The following is a 10,677-nucleotide window of genomic DNA, read 5'->3' as shown; positions in this document are numbered from 1 at the left end:
CGAGCGACTAACATGCGAACCATACCTCAACAAGACACCGATTATCTATGGTAATGGTCTGTTTCTCACCCTTTATCTACTACTTAATAGCTTTTAATGGGGTTAAGTCCTGCAAAGGTCGAGATCAATTATACTGTAAACATGACTGCATCATGAAACGTTTTTGTGTTTGCTGGGTATGTTAAAGTGAGTTGATATCTACCCCTGGTAGTACTATATCTATGTTACAGTGAGTTGCTATCTACCCCTGGTAGCACTGTATCTATGTTATAGTGAGTTGCTATCTACCCCTGATAGTACTATATCTATGTTACAGTGAGTTGCTATCTACCCCTGATAGCACTGTATCTATGTTATAGTGTGTTGCTATATACCCCTGATAATACTGTATCTATGTTATAGTGAGTTGCTATCTACCCCTGATAGTACTATATCTATGTTATAGTGAGTTGCTACCTACCCCTGATAGTACTATATCTATGTTACAGTGAGTTGAAATTTACCCCTGATAGCACTATATTTATGTTATAGTGAGTTGCTATCTACTACTGATAGTGCCATCTATGTTACAGTTTAGTGTGTTGCTATCTCCCCTGATAAAACTGTATTTTAATTACATTTCTTATAAATGTATTCCTCCTCCTTCTTCATTATTTACATTTATTATAGTTAAAATATAAATATGCCAAAAACATAAACACATAATATGTATTTTTTGTCTTGATAAGTAGGTTCCAAGTAGAGTTTCTTCCACTGATTCGGAGACATGCCGCAAAATAAGGCCATAGGCCTAAATATAATGCTGTGTCTGACATATTTTTTCTTTGTCCTTTTGACCCGCACAACATATCAATTTATGAATGTATATCACTTCTTATAAAGGACAAAAGAAGTCTCCCTTATTTCAGCATTCACATGGTAAATTTCCCTGCACTCAGTTGTGTACTACAACTTCACTTAGTAACGGCCCTTAGCTGCATGGTATTTCAACATGATCTTCTTTGATTGTTAAATAGAGGTTACACGTCACTAGCTGTGGGAATATTAACGTAAGCTATATTAGAACACCATTACAAGTCTGATGGTTTAATTGTCAATCTTATCAAGAAATCCTGACACTGGTCAGCAGATTGTGTTTCAGTTTCATTCCATAGCAACCATTCGTTTAGTGGTTGGTTTCCTGTAATCAATATGCTCATTTCTAATAGCAAACACTGGGTTCTTAGGCGGAGAGGCTAAGCAATATAGCTGCTGTGTGATCACCCGAAAAAAAAAAACCCGGTGAGACCATTCCCTAAAAAAGTATACGAACCCTCGTAATGAGGGGCCCTTTGTTGAGCATATAGGATGTAGCTTCATATGCACAGTTTAATGTCATAGTGTACAGTTTTTTGAAATGAAAGTAATCATTTCATTAAACTTTTTATGTTTTGGCATATTTGTAAGGTTCCATGTTTCCCAATCTACGCATAATTGAATCAACCAAATGCATTGTATTTCTTTGATTATAGAGTAATTTTGAATCAATGTCGTAATTGTGACGTTACATCCCCCACAGAACCCCACATACAATGGCCAAGATTACCAATGGGGTTTAGTGTAATTTATGTCATTATTTAGGTAACAGAAAACAGTTATTACTGATATTATTTCATCATGTTCCATGGACCAACAAACCCCTAATTATTACATTACCACATGTAAGAAATTCGGGCAAAAATAAGTGCAAATTTCTCGACTTTGAATTGTATCCAATAGAGGTAAAAACGTACAATGGACCAGCTTTCAGAGCTATTAAATATGTGTCATGACAGGATACAATGATATCGCTGTTCTGAGTAAACGGCGTTTGAAAAAATTGGTACCCTTCCATCGGGCCTTCTAAAATATGAGAACATTTGTGAGCACTCATTTGAAATGTATATTATAGAAGTGAATGTACCCTAATTATTTGCAATATTCCCAATTTCTGAAACAATCGATATTTCCCTCAAAACAGGTATTTACAGCTATTCGGCTTTATGCTAAATCCAAAAATTGTCAACCGCTGCGCAAAGAGTTGTATACGAGGACGAATCCGCATTCAACTACGTGTAAACTATAGCACTCATCCTTGATTTGGGGATTTTATGTTAAAATTGCTGGTTGTCCTAAGGCTATAGCTCCTAAACTTGGTATATAAGTTATAATTAGTCATCCCCGTAATATTTAGTGAAAACTCCAGGTGAAATCAAGAATTTTAGAGTAGATATAACAATATTGGCCTATATTTTGTGTATAATTTTCTGTGATTTCCCAATTTTGCGGCGGCGCTCTGACATAATTACGCCATCGCGATATCGTGTGGGGGATGTTTGTACTTATTTTGCTATAACTGGATAGAAGATACCTATAGCTACCCATTGGTATCAAAAATAACAGTATATGACATGTAATATAAAAAATTCTGAGTTTCCAGCTATACTATACAATTTATCAGCCTGTTTTGTACAGCTAAGTATACGATTCGTCTTTTGGTCAAATTCATTAATCGCACTTACGCGCGATTCGTCCAAATCACAATTTCAATATCTACGTCGGGAACTAAGATTTATCATTAATTTTTGGTGGAAATGAAAGATCGCCTGATACATAATCACAAGCATATAGTAACTCATTTTGCTCAAAATGCTCGATTCGTCACTCTGCCGAATTCATAACGATATATAACATGTCATAAGTTTTACGTGCAAATGAGTGGATTAAACTGTATAAAGTATGACGATTAGCATTTCAGGGACTATGTAGGGTTCATTTTAAATTTTGGACTTGGGTGATTTTTTGAATCATATACAAAGACAGCAACGTTGGAATGAGATTACCACTAGTAAGATAATACAAAATAAAGCACACAGGTATGTACAGGGTGTCCCAAAAAAGAGGCCCCTCATTTTGCCCTCTTTTTCTCCTATTTCTGAAAAGTTGATCAAATATATTTTGGTATGTAAAGAAACCTTAAATCGTTAGCGTTAATAAAACAAAACAATTATTTCAATCGGCTCACAATTTTTGAAGATATGCCCTCTTTAAGAAATGTACCCGTTTTTCACTCTGTCCACGGATGAGGTTTGGCTACATCAAAGATTTAAACGAAACACGCGGTTAATGACATGGATAGATAATAGCATTAGGCTTGGGAAAGCATTCACTATAAGCGAGGATCACCAGCTAGCAGCACAGTAAACTCACTTCAAAAGAACCAAAGACAAACTAAACAGCCCTTTTCAGGGCTACCTTTTATTCCAAAAAGAGAAATGACTTATGTTGTCAATAAAAGGAAAGCAAGAAACAAAAAAGTAAGAAAGTAAGAAACATAATAAAACAAAAAGGCATACAATAACCGAGAAAAACATAAGTAATTGCAAGTATAGCAAAGGAAGTCCCATCCCACATCAATTTCGCCCAAATTAATGACACTAAACAAAATCCATAACCCATAAGCCCACCGGTAAAGCCCATTCCCTAAAATAAAGTTGTTATTTTATAAAGTTATCATCGAGGAACGTTTTATATTTATGCATGGTATATGCACTTTTCAATCTTTGAAGTAGCAAACCTCCTCCGTGGACAGAGTGAAAAACGGATGCATTTCTTTAAAAGATCATATCTTCAAAAGTTTTGAGCCGATTGAAATAATTATTTCGGTTTATTAATGCTAACGATTTACGATTTCTTTACATACCAAAATACATTTGATCAACTGGGCCTCTTTTTTTGGGACACCCTGTATAATGTTGATAAGCATTCTGTCATGTAATGTAAACCACACATGTTCCTTTATTAAACCCATTTTCTTTTCAAAAGTCAGTCTCCAGCAATGAATGTGTTACAAGTGGACTTTTATACATACTGGATTTCAATCAATGTGTTACAAGACTCAAATCACGGAATTGGGTGGTTCTTTCATACATGCTATTTCTCACATGCTAAATAGACACAGATGATGAATTTCAGTTGTTCTTTCATACATATGACAGGCCTATGTATAGCAACAATTTCCCATGCTTAACTCAATTTGGCCAACGTATGGACTCGGGTGGGTTTTGTATTTATATATTTAATTCCGCAGTTATGTTTGGACTGTGCATTAATGCATGTTTCTTCTTTGTGTGATCATTATTCCTGGAGATCTATATTTTGTTCTGAGTTTTCATCATGAAGGGTTATTTATTTTAACACGCTATTCTATGGAACTTTATTTAAAAACTTTCATAAAAAGCATGTTTGGCCAAAACGATCGTTCAGAATAAATTGTATTTGGAACAAAAGACCTTCGAAATATAGAACTGCACCAGCTTGTTTTATGCTTATATTCTAATCTACTAATTACATCGAGCTCTTACAAAGTGAAATTGTCGCCTGTTATTTTGTATTTTTTGTATTGCCGTTTTCTAATTAGGAGCATTTTAAGAACATTTAACATTATTTTAGAATTTTCATTCGCATAGTTTTAGTAGACAAAAATCGAGGCAAATATACCAAATAAATTGATGCGGGAACAAAGTAATACAATGACAATACAAGACATAAAATTAAAGCAGTATGCAAGCCGTAGAGGAGCAAAAAAGGATATGAGGCAAGTATACCAACTTGATGGGAACAAGTAATACAATGTAAGATATAAAACTAGTAGTATGCAGGCCACAGAAGAGTACAAAAAAGGATAAGAGGCGGGTATACCAACTTGATGGGAACAAGCAATAATAGAACAATGTAAGATATAAAACTAAAGTAGTATGCAAGCTATAGAGGAGTACAAAAGGATATGAGGCATGTATACCAACTTGATGGGAACAATAAATACAAGGACAATGTAAGATATAAAACTTAAGAAGTATGTTGTACAAGTAATACAAGGACAATGTAAGATATACGACAAAAACAGTATGCAAACCACAAAGGAGTACAAAAAGGATATGAGGCAGGTATACCAACTTGATGGGAACAAGTAATACAATGTAAGATATAAAACTAAAGTAGTATGCAAGCTATAGAGGAGTACAAAAGGATAAGAGGCATGTATACCAACTTGATGGGAACAATAAATACAAGGACAATGTAAGATATAAAACTAAAGTAGTATGCAAACTATAGAGGAGTACAAAAAGGTTAAGAGGCATGTATACCAACTTGATGGGAACAATAAATAGGCCCTACAAGGAGAATGTAAGATATAAAACTGAAGAAGTATGTTGTACAAGTAATACAAGGACAATGTAAGATATACGACAAAAACAGTATGCAAACCACAAAGGAGTACAAAAAGGATATGAGGCAGGTATACCAACTTGATGGGAACAAGTAATACAATGGAAGATATAAAACTAGTAGTATGCAAGCTATAGAGGAGTACAAAAGGATAAGAGGCATGTATACCAACTTGATGGGAACAATAAATACAAGGACAATGTAAGATATAAAACTAAAGTAGTATGCAAACTATAGAGGAGTACAAAAAGGATAAGAGGCATGTATACCAACTTGATGGGAACAATAAATACAAGGACAATGTAAGATATAAAACTAAAGTAGTATGCAAACTATAGAGGAGTACAAAAAGGATATGAGGCATGTATACCAACTTGATGGGAACAATACAAGGAGAATATAAGATATAAAACTAAAGTAGTATGCAAACTATAGAGGAGTACAAAAACGATAAGAGGCATGTATACCAACTTGATGGGAACAATACAAGGAGAATATAAGATATAAAACTAAAGTAGTATGCAAGCTATAGAGGAGTACAAAAACGATAAGAGGCATGTATACCAACTTGATGGGAACAATAAATACAAGGACAATGTAAGATATAAAACTAAAGTAGTATGCAAACTATAGAGGAGTACAAAAAGGATAAGAGGCATGTATACCAACTTGATGGGAACAATAAATACAAGGACAATGTAAGATATAAAACTAAAGTAGTATGCAAACTATAGAGGAGTGCAAAAAGGATATGAGGCATGTATACCAACTTGATGGGAACAATACAAGGAGAATATAAGATATAAAACTAAAGTAGTATGCAAACTATAGAGGAGTACAAAAACGATAAGAGGCATGTATACCAACTTGATGGGAACAATAAATACAAGGACAATGTAAGATATAAAACTAAAGTAGTATGCAAACTATAGAGGAGTACAAAAGGATAAGAGGCATGTATACCAACTTGATGGGAACAATAAATACAAGGACAATGTAAGATATAAAACTAAAGTAGTATGCAAACTATAGAGGAGTACAAAAAGGATATGAGGCATGTATACCAACTTGATGGGAACAATACAAGGAGAATATAAGATATAAAACTAAAGTAGTATGCAAACTATAGAAGAGTACAAAAAGGATATGAGGCATGTATACCAACTTGATGGGAACAATAAATACAAGGACAATGTAAGATATAAAATTTAAGTAGTATGCAAGCTATAGAGGAGTACAAAAAGGATATGAGGCAGGTATACCAACTTGATGGGAACAAGTAATACAATGTAAGATATAAAACTAGTAGTATGCAGGCCACAGAAGAGTACAAAAAAGGATAAGAGGCGGGTATACCAACTTGATGGGAACAAGCAATAATAGGACAATGTAAGATATAAGTATGGAAACCTTAGAAGAGTCATCATTTAGTCGGCTGCGAACTACAGGCTTTCTCCAATTATTGCTATATTGGGCAAGCGAAACAATTTTGTTTGGCTGCAGCATCCCTGGACATACTGTAAGTACAGTGCGCGCGGCCGTCCCGGTTTCCTCTTCCCGTGTGGTGGAATATAAAGGTCATCTTCAAGACGCAGTATATGGCCGAGAAATTTGAGTTGATGAATCGTGACTCTGGCAACCACTGGAGTGGTGTTGGCCAGATTGTATATGGTTTCATTTGGAATCCGATCCACACGCTTGATGTTTAACATGACTCTGTAGCAAGATGTTGCAAAGGCGTTTTCCATGTCCTTGGTGATTACCCATGACTCACACCTGTACAGAAAGACAGTAACACAAGTTGTCTCAAACAGCTTGATTTTTGTTTCGATTGGCAGGGATGGGCTTCTCAGAGGCGTTCCAGTTTCCAGAAAGCTGCATAGGCTAGTGCTTTTCTTCTCTTTAGATCCCAGGCACTAGAGCCAATCTTTAAACCCAAGTACTTGAAGTGACATGCTTGATGGTTCTACCATAGACTTCAAGTGCTGGATGGGCGTTACAGTTAGGAGTACAAAAGGATATGAAGCAGGTATATCAACTTAATCGGGAACAAGTAATTCAAGGACAATGTAAGATATAACACTGAAGCAGTATGCAAGCCTTAGTGGAGTATAAATTCTGGTTGGGCGTTACAGTTAAAGTATGCACGCAATAGGTGGTGGATTGTGTCCTTTACGCAATGTTGCGCGATGAGGTCCACAATAGTCTTCGACACAATTTCTTCCACACAATTTAGTAGACTGCACCGTCAACCACTTGCATTTATTTATTATTTCCCTAGCTTCCAATGAAAGCCTAGGGGCTGGTGTTGGTCTTTGAGATCGGGGGGCTGGTATGGGTCTTTGAGATTGGGGGTGTTGAAGTATCGGTAGATTGCCTGTTTCTCGCAACAAATTCGTCAAATCCTCTTTATTCAATCGGTAATAACCCCTCAGGCCAGCATCTTTGGCTATGGATCGTAATTCTTTTACGGTCGGCATATTTTATTTATAGTAAATATTTTTTTTCTTTAAGCATTTTTTTGCTCATAATTCGCGAATTCGCGAATCATTTTTTTTGTGCTCATAATTCGCGAATTCGCGAATTTGTCCATGAACCCAATGAAGGACCGTTCATAGACATAGCTCTGTCAAAGTGGACGTGCGGAATTCACGAATTCGCGAATTTGTCCATGAACCCAATGAAGGACCGTTCATAGACATAGCTCTGTCAAAGTGGACGTGCGGAATTCACGAATTCGCGAATTTGTCCATGAACCCAATGAAGGACCGTTCATAGACATAGCTCTGTCAAAGTGGATGTGCGGCATTCGCGAATAGTGAGCTTCAACCCCAGTTATATATTCTACTCTAATGGACAAAAAATACATTTATTTTGTTTGTTTTTGTAGTCCTTTGTTCATTGACAACTCTGCGAACATTTAGTGAAAACATAAATACTTTAGTTCATAGTAGACTCGGCTCCCAAAACATTACCTGACTAAAAGCCCAGAAGAGAACTTGAATGAATGTCTCGGGCGACCACAATGAAAATAATTACAAATAGGTGAGACCTACAGCCCCTATGTACTAGATAAACCCACTGAATTGAATCTAATGCATTAATAACATAAGATGCTTTTAACTCCTATAATTTGGGGCAGAAAGTGGGATGAGAGAGATAGCACAGAGGAAAGGACAGAAGAGAGACGGAATGCGAGAAGAAGGTAAATATATATTATATAGAGAGAGGGTGAACAAAACAGAGAGAGAGAGGGGGGGAGAGGGAGAGAGAGGAGAGAGAGAGAGACGCAGGGGAGAGAGAGAGAGAGAGATAGAGAAAGAGAGAGAGGGAGGGAGAGAGAGGGGGGGGAGAAAAGAGGGTGGGGAGATCCCAACAAGAATTAAGGGTATACATATGCCCTTATTTGCTGGTTGGATTTTTATTGGATGGCACTTTAAGTCTGTGTCTAAAATTCCTGTTATGTCAAGGAAGCCCTTAAGGCCATTAGGCGAACGTTCATTTATTTATTTATTTGCTTATTTATTTCTTATTTAACATGGGGTCACCAATCAGTGTACTGGCACTGTTCTCTCTTGGTTCCCAGGGATATGCTTTCGAAAAGTGTTTAAAGGAAAACATGGCTTGCTTAAAAGTACAATTTAATAATACTGCAAAATTACCAAACCCATTTTAAAAGACCGTACATTATGACTTTCAGGAATCGGTTAGCAACGTTTGCACAGTATTTTTGATGGGATATGAGAGCAAATATATTGAATTGCATTCCGCTGTAAATGAAACGTACACGAGTTCCATCGATCATTAATTTGGTGAAAGATTTCTTATCACAATAGATGGCCGATGGAACTCAAAGTGTCACGGGAAATAACTCGCTGAAAGACAGATAACAAAATATAGAGGGTATTCACTATTACGTCACTCATGACAAAGTCATCCTCATTTTAATAAAATTCTGTCCTCCATAAGGTACCACGGGGCAATTCGCATTATAATGCAATAAAGCAGATGATAGGTATGAACGGTTGTGGAATCGATCTAGAGAGCTGTCCCTCTATCATCTTAGAACTGTCCTCCAACAATTGTTATACCATTCCGGTTGGTTTATTGCATACACTCTATAGCTTCACTACTATAATCTTTAATTCCGCATATCAAATATAAACAAAGTCTCACGTATAAGTTATGAATTCCAGTACACTAGTGCGATGTTTCTCCTTCGATAGCTGACCGTCGAGTGCAAAGATTCGTCGTCAGTCAGGATCGATGAGAGAAAGACCGCGGAGCGATGTATTTTAATATATAATTGATTAATGAAAGAAAATAGCGCCATAACAATTCTTGAAGGGAAATTCATCACTGAAATTGTATCAACCAAATATCGTCACCATAATTCACACCTATTCTAAGTTACACACACTACTTTCCAGTTTGTTTGTACATTATTTCTGCTCGTCTGAACAGGTAACACATCTTGACTTTCAGCCTTATCAATAATATTTTGTTTCATATTGTGATGAACAACTCTTGTGGGAACCTTTTGTCAGGACCGCTATCAATGTTTGCACAAGGGAACTTTCCCACGTTTACATGTTTTGTAAGGAAACTGCTCAGAATGTAATTTTAGCTTCCTGCTCTTTAATATATATTATAACGGAACTTTAAAGTCCCATTCAGTGATCCCGGCGCAAGTGTAACAAATTTTAAATTGTTTATAAATTGCTTAAAAGTGAAGGAAGTCATTCAAATTGTCATTTGGTATTTTTGAAATGACAAATTTGGCAAAAAAACGAAGAAAATAGCAGTAATGACGAAGTTGAAGCCCCATTCGGCTGAACCACTCACAGGCTATGTCAGCACATCTATGCCAATGATAAAGGTACCAACATCTGAATTTTGATGATTTTTATGATCGCCCGGATGAGTAAATCACTGAATGGGCCTAAATCAAATGTGTATGGTAATATTATGGTGCCCAATTTTGTTAGATAAATTAAGCAAATAACGTACAGGGTGGGCAGTTTTGGGAATCGGTAGGTTGAATTTACTGGGCGGGCAAACTAATTTACTGGTGGGCACCTTTTTATATTAATGAAAAATTGTCAATTTGCTAAATATTTTTCCAACAAACTTTTCCCAAAAAAAATGTACACAATAAAAGTGTAAAAAAGTACACCAAATGGGGATTGGGTGGCGGTGGATGTGGTGCTACCACACTTTCCGGGATCTACTTCCCCTCCCCTGCCTACGGGTCTACATGTGCTAAGTTTTTGACTAAGTTTACAGATACCACCGTCCACACATGGTATTGATTGGTGTACATGTTATTGATACGTGCTGTAAACAAGACACGAGGACCCGCCCACACGCCGGATTGGCTCGCTAAACGTAACACGGTACCAGATCACACCACCTTTACCGATAAAAGTG

Source organism: Amphiura filiformis, unplaced genomic scaffold (genome assembly GCF_039555335.1).
Source record: "Amphiura filiformis unplaced genomic scaffold, Afil_fr2py scaffold_111, whole genome shotgun sequence".
Lineage (NCBI taxonomy): Eukaryota > Metazoa > Echinodermata > Ophiuroidea > Amphilepidida > Amphiuridae > Amphiura > Amphiura filiformis.
The sequence above is the reverse complement of the archived record's forward strand: the minus strand, read 5'-3'. Positions refer to the sequence as shown.